General features: G+C 40.5%; 1 pseudogene; it reads right to left on the bottom strand.

Moving 5' to 3' along the window:
* Positions 1-5,038: 5,038 nt before the first annotated feature.
* LOC102247004 lies at positions 5,039-5,617 on the bottom strand (annotated as a pseudogene).
* Positions 5,618-5,987: the final 370 nt, after the last annotated feature.

Genomic DNA, 5,987 nt, shown 5'->3' with positions numbered 1-5,987 from the left:
GGCCGGGCTGGAGGCCCCCCCCCCCCGAGTGCACAAATTTTTGTGCACCGGGCCTCTAGTTAATGATAAGTAGCAAGACTTGCATACCAAAATACACAGCAGTAGTGTTTGCATGAATCAAAATACAGTATCAGTTGCATTTGTAATAGAAGCTAAAACTTACCAGTGGTGCCTGGATGCAGCTTCCACCCTTCAACAACATGGGGGCTGTCGAGGGCAGATACAATTTACAATGCCCTCCCACAAGCAACATGGCACAGTGATGGCTGTGGTCCCCACCCCTAAGCAACTAGCAGGGCAGAGGATGAGTCCAGGAAGCCAGCAGTTCCAGGGGGACTCATCTTGGACCAGACAGATAAACAGCACCCTTTCCCCCCTGAGGTTCAACCCCAAGCCCAACCTGCTCACAGCTGCCAATCCCTAAGCACACAAGGCTGGGGTGGGGCGGGGGAGGGTGAAGGGGAAGGGGTATGTACACTCAGCTACCAGAGAAGGGGAAATTCCCAACCAGAGTTTTGGGTTGCAGATCCAAGTGAGGTCTGAGCTCCCGGGGGTGGCAAGCTTGCATGCACTACACATGAAGGTGCTGCCTGAGTGAAAGGGAGAGGGCAGAGAGAGGCAGAAGGGGAATGGAGCTGTGCTCACAGCTGGGGCGGGCACCGTGGCTGATGACAGTTTGCCCCACTGCACACTATAGAAGATTGGGGTGAAGCAGCTGGGCATGCTACAAACTCCTGGGCTGCAAGCCATGCCCTAAGCCCCTGGCTAGGGCTGCGAATGCTAGCCCCTCATGGGGCTGATGCGAGCTGGGGGCACTTGGGGTTTCATGTGCCAGGAGTAAATTCCAAGCAAGCGAGTATGTGCTCACTTCCCACGTTCTGTTCTGTGTTCCCCTGGCACCCACCTGCCCGTTACCCTGCAGGGACTCACATGCTGAGGCTAACACAGGCGAAACACAGGCAGTAGCAGAAAGGTGGGGAGAGAGGAGTTTTGTACATGAGGAAAATAGTAGGGGCACTAGGAACAAATTTCGTGGCAACACACTTTCCCAGCTTTTTCCAGAGTCTGATGTGGCTTTGGTGCTGGGAGCAGGGGGCCACTTTCTCCTGGATCTGGGTCAGAAGAAGCAGAAGTGAAGTAGGGCAGAAAAAAAGAAGAACATAGGGGTGCATATATCCTTTCTGATCGGTGTTTCTGATTTCTTGGGATATATTCCTAGAAGTGAGATCACTGAGTCAACTGGCAGTTCCATACTTATTTTTTGAGGAAACGCCATACTGTTCTCCACAGTGGCTGCACCAGTCTGCATTCCCACCAGCAGTGCACGAGGGTTCCTTTTTCTCCACATCCTCGCCAGCACTTGTCCTTGATTTGTTGATGACACCCATTCTGACAGATGTGAGGTAGTACCTCATTATCATTTTGACTTGCATCTCTGGGGTGATCAGTGACTTTGAGCACTTTTTCATATGCCTGTGGCCTTCTGTATGAGAAAAATCTAGACAAGCACCAATACAGGAGAGAGTGTGAGCAATGGCTTGTAAAACTCCCAGGCTAGGGAGAAAGGTTTCTCACCACAGACCAGGCCAGGTGGTTCTTCTGTTCTTTTGCCCTCTGAGTGCTGTAGGTCCAGAGGCTGTACGTGCACTTTTGTAGGGAAGGAGCAGAGAAGGGATGCTTTACACACTTTACACAAGGCAATTTTCCTGGTGTCTGCCCTGTGTTGGGGGCCAAACTATTATTGGCATCAGTTGCTAGTGGGATTGGGCTTCTTGTGGAATCCCGAGAAAGTGAATTTTCTGAGACTCACATGGGAGGATGAGATATTATAGAAAGTTTTTTTTTTTTTCCCTGTGCATTATACCTTGGAGTTTCTAAGGTCCCATTTCCCTATGTCTCTCCAAGGAAGAACTGTATTTGTAGCTTCAGCAGAACTAAAATCACAGTTAATGTCCAGAGTTTCCATCCCCTGTTGGGACAGAATCTAATCCAGCATTAGGCTAGCTTAGTTTGTGTTCCCAGCTCTAGTCCATTTGTCCATTGCGTGTGGGGTCTATATAGCTGTGGGCCATATGGGTGAATGCAAGAGAGCCAAGAGAGAGAGAGACAAGGGAATGCAAACCCCTCTGTCTACAGGATATGTATTCCCAAATTATGGTGGGCTTGCACTGGCATTGCCTACTCTAGCCATTGATTTCTGTTCTCATGTTTGACTGACAGTAATCACCTTTCCTACATCATCCCAACTTCACTGCCCATGCATTCATCCTCCCCTTTGTCCAGTCCCTTCTCCCAGTCATCTGCAAGGAATGGGCTAGTGTTTCCCTGGGGAGTGTGAAATTGCAGCTTCTTTGTGAAGCTGCCAAATGACATGCTAATAATGTCTGGTTTACCTTTTGTTCCTTTCCTGTTATTACTAACCAAATAATTACAATGGTACCAAATACACCACTATTTAATAACTACATAATTTTACTTTTTACATAAGAAGTAACTATATTTTTATATAATCCCATTGCATAAGTGTAGTTTCTAATTTAATTTTACTTTGATAAAAAATTAAATTACTTTCCATATTTTGAGTTTCAAAAATACTGGAGAAATCCTCTAAAAAACGTTCTGTTCTTGTGTATGTTATTTCTTTATTTGGACTAGCTGAAGTATTAGTTTGAGATTTTCTAGTACAGCTACTTGAAAATGAATGAGGGAAATAAATTTTGTTTACAAAGCATTTTAGAGTAATAGTTTTTTCCAATGATATATGACACCTGTTATCATGTCAAGCACATTAAATTCTATTGGAAAATAAATGCAGCACAAAGTGACTTGTGTGTAAACCACAATATGGGATTACTTGCAAATAGACTTTATGAAAGATTTTCAGATCCACTAGAAAAGTTCATTTGGCACATCACAGCTAACAGAATAGAATCTTTCTTGGGAGGAAATCTATATCTATAAAATACTTGTAGATTTTTCAGAACAAGTGTGTGTGTGTGTGTGTGTGTGTTTAACTGCTATTCTACTAACACTTGATATCAACAATTCATCTGATCTAAATGTGTATCACTTAATCCATATATCTCCCTGTCCACTTTACCAAGAAACAAAGTTGATTTTCTCATCATCTTAGAATTCTCTGGAGGTGCCCAAGGATATGTGAGGTAGAGAAGCATGGAGGTCTGGAAATGCAGATAAAGGGAGACTCCCATGCCCCTACTCCCTTGAATTTGTTTCACCCAGAAATATTCTATTTTTATATGTTATATACTTTGAGGTAATCTTATGATTTCATTTGAAAAAAAAATGGTTTTATGTCCTAAAATATTTGGCAATGCTTGGGCTAATATTAATTTAGGTTTCAGAAATTGTTATATAATTTTGAATCAATATTATCATAAGACTAAAGGCTCGGTGCACAAAATTCGTGCATGAGGAGGTCCCCTCAGCCCAACCTGCACCCTCTCCAATCTGGGACCCCTCAGGGGATGTCCAACTGCTGGTTTAGGCCCAATCCCAGACATCCCTCTCACAATCCTGGACTGCTGGCTCCTAATTGCTCACCTGTCTTCATGCCTGGTTGCCCCTAACTGCCCCCTCTGCCGGCTTGGTCACCCCACGCAGCCTGCTTGTTCAGTCATTTGGTCGCCCCTCACTAACCCCCCTGCTGGCCTGGTCATAGGCAGCCATCTTGTGAGGTGTGAGGGTTAATTTGCATATTACCTCTTTATTATATAGGATTATATGCATTGTGTTTAAAATGCAGTTAAATTAAATATAACTGTTTTTTTCTCTTTGGTAACTTAAGGAAGACACCTGGAAAAAATAAATAGAAATTGATGCAATTCTTATATCACTAGAAGAGGAAAAAGAAAGGCCTGCTCTAATAATGAACCAAACATATCTGAAAAGACAGGTGGTAAGGGGATATTGAAGAAATTGTATAAATCAAACAAAATTGTTTGACTGATTGATTGAAGGCTACAGGAAATTTCCAGAGGCAACTGACAAAACATTAATCTTTAGATATATCCCCTCCTCTAAACTAAATGAGATATTGCCTATGTTTAGAGTTCTCTATTTTTGAATCTATGTAATGAGTTGTACAATTTATTTATACACAGCAAATTGACAAATATTTTGTATCAATTGAATAATCACATTGAACTATTTGGATCTAGTTCATAATTGGAACTCAGAAAAAAAGAGCTAACTTTACATTCATGATTGAAATGGCATGATGCAAATTGAAATTGTATTCTGATTTATTTGTCTATATATTTATTAGAGCATAAAATACTACAATACATTAGATTGGTAATTATGATTATTATCTCACCTCCCATTAATGATAAATCATTCTATAAATAAGTTTGCTCTCGGTGATAGAATTTTGCTATAGGAGAATACATTACCATAAAACACTTAAAGTTGTTTCATATTTTTTTACATTATCTTGCTTGAAAAATTAACTCATAGTATTGGCTCTATGTTGGTTGTCAGAAAGACTGACAGTATGCTGAAGGATAGTAAAGAATAATGAAAAAATAACAGACTGTCAAGTTGAAGGGAGCTGATACAGTGATCAATCTTAACATTAGCTTTCTTAATGATTTTAAAAGTGATGTAAATGGAAATTAAATCTTCAGGTGATAAGTAATTTATTTCATAGTTTAAAAACAAGGGAAAATAATCATTGAGAATTGCAAAAAGGAATAAATGGGTGCAAACGTGCATTAAATAAGAAGGGAATATCAATTGCTCTTCATATTAAGCCCATTGGAATTCACTTTTACAATGTTTGAAATGAAATATAGATAGGCAGTGGTGTAAAGTAAGGGGAAATGGAGTTAAACTACAGATGCGATGTGTCATATTCCTTTTGGCACCACAGATTGGTTGTCATCTAACTAATGGGTATATACTCAGATAACATTTTCCTGAATCATGGGAAGCAATATTATTTCTAGAAAGACAGTTCCTTCTTAGTAATGTGATATTCTTTTTTATTGTGAATGATATTTTATTTAGTTTTTGTTTACAGCTGAAACTCTGGGAATTCAAAATGAACATCCTTGCCAGTGAGCTCCTTATAGACATCAGAGAAGTTTCAAGCTTGTGTTCCATGATGTGCTTTATCCAAATGAACCTTTATGAGCCCGCTGCCATCCAGGGTCACTTGAATTCCCTCGCCTACACTTTTACTTAGGAAAACCAAGTCCTCGGGGATCGCATCTAGCAAGGCTGTCAGAGTGAGGCTCCTGGGCTGCGTATGCTTATTTGTTGATGCATTTGTTTGTTTCTTTGTTTGTTTGTAGGCTTTTTTCAAGTTGGCTTAAGCAGAATTCTCCTCTGAGCGATAAAGACAATGTGCTTTCCACTGAACTTTTTCTTCAATTTTCTTACTAGCTAGACTTGGACTTTCTGAAATTATTTCAGTTGAGAAACAGGAACAAAGATAATAGCTTTCAGACCTACACCAACTTTACTTTATGGCTCGAGTATTCAACCCTAATAGCTGGGCCTTTAGGCTCTGGAGATCCTAGGAGATGCCTGTCTCAAAATCAGCTGGCTTCTCTCCATTGGGCTGCATGATCCTAACGCTGGAACTGAACATGGCCTTCTTGGTGAGTGCTGTCCTGGGTAGAGGCCTTGGTCTCCAGAGAACTCATCAAGTCCTGGCAGCTGAAAAGCAATAGTGTCATATTCTTTTTAAATGATGAGAAATACTATTACAAATAGAGAATAATTGTCAAATAAGGAAGTACTTCTATAAAATCCAACTATATTCTAGCAATTGTCTTAAAAATCATGTAAGATGTATACTAAAAAATGTGGAATTATATAAACATGTACTATTTCCTTCCATGATTATCGCCTTTGAAATTTAATATCTGAGTTAATGAGAAATCAGATAACATTTTTTAATGAAAGAAACATGGATTTTATCAGAAATCCCACACATAGAAACAAGCTTGTCACTACTC

The sequence above is a fragment of the Myotis brandtii genome, unplaced genomic scaffold (assembly GCF_000412655.1).
Source record: "Myotis brandtii unplaced genomic scaffold, ASM41265v1 scaffold1184, whole genome shotgun sequence".
Classification (NCBI taxonomy): domain Eukaryota; kingdom Metazoa; phylum Chordata; class Mammalia; order Chiroptera; family Vespertilionidae; genus Myotis; species Myotis brandtii.
This window is presented reverse-complemented; position numbering and strand designations above follow the sequence as displayed.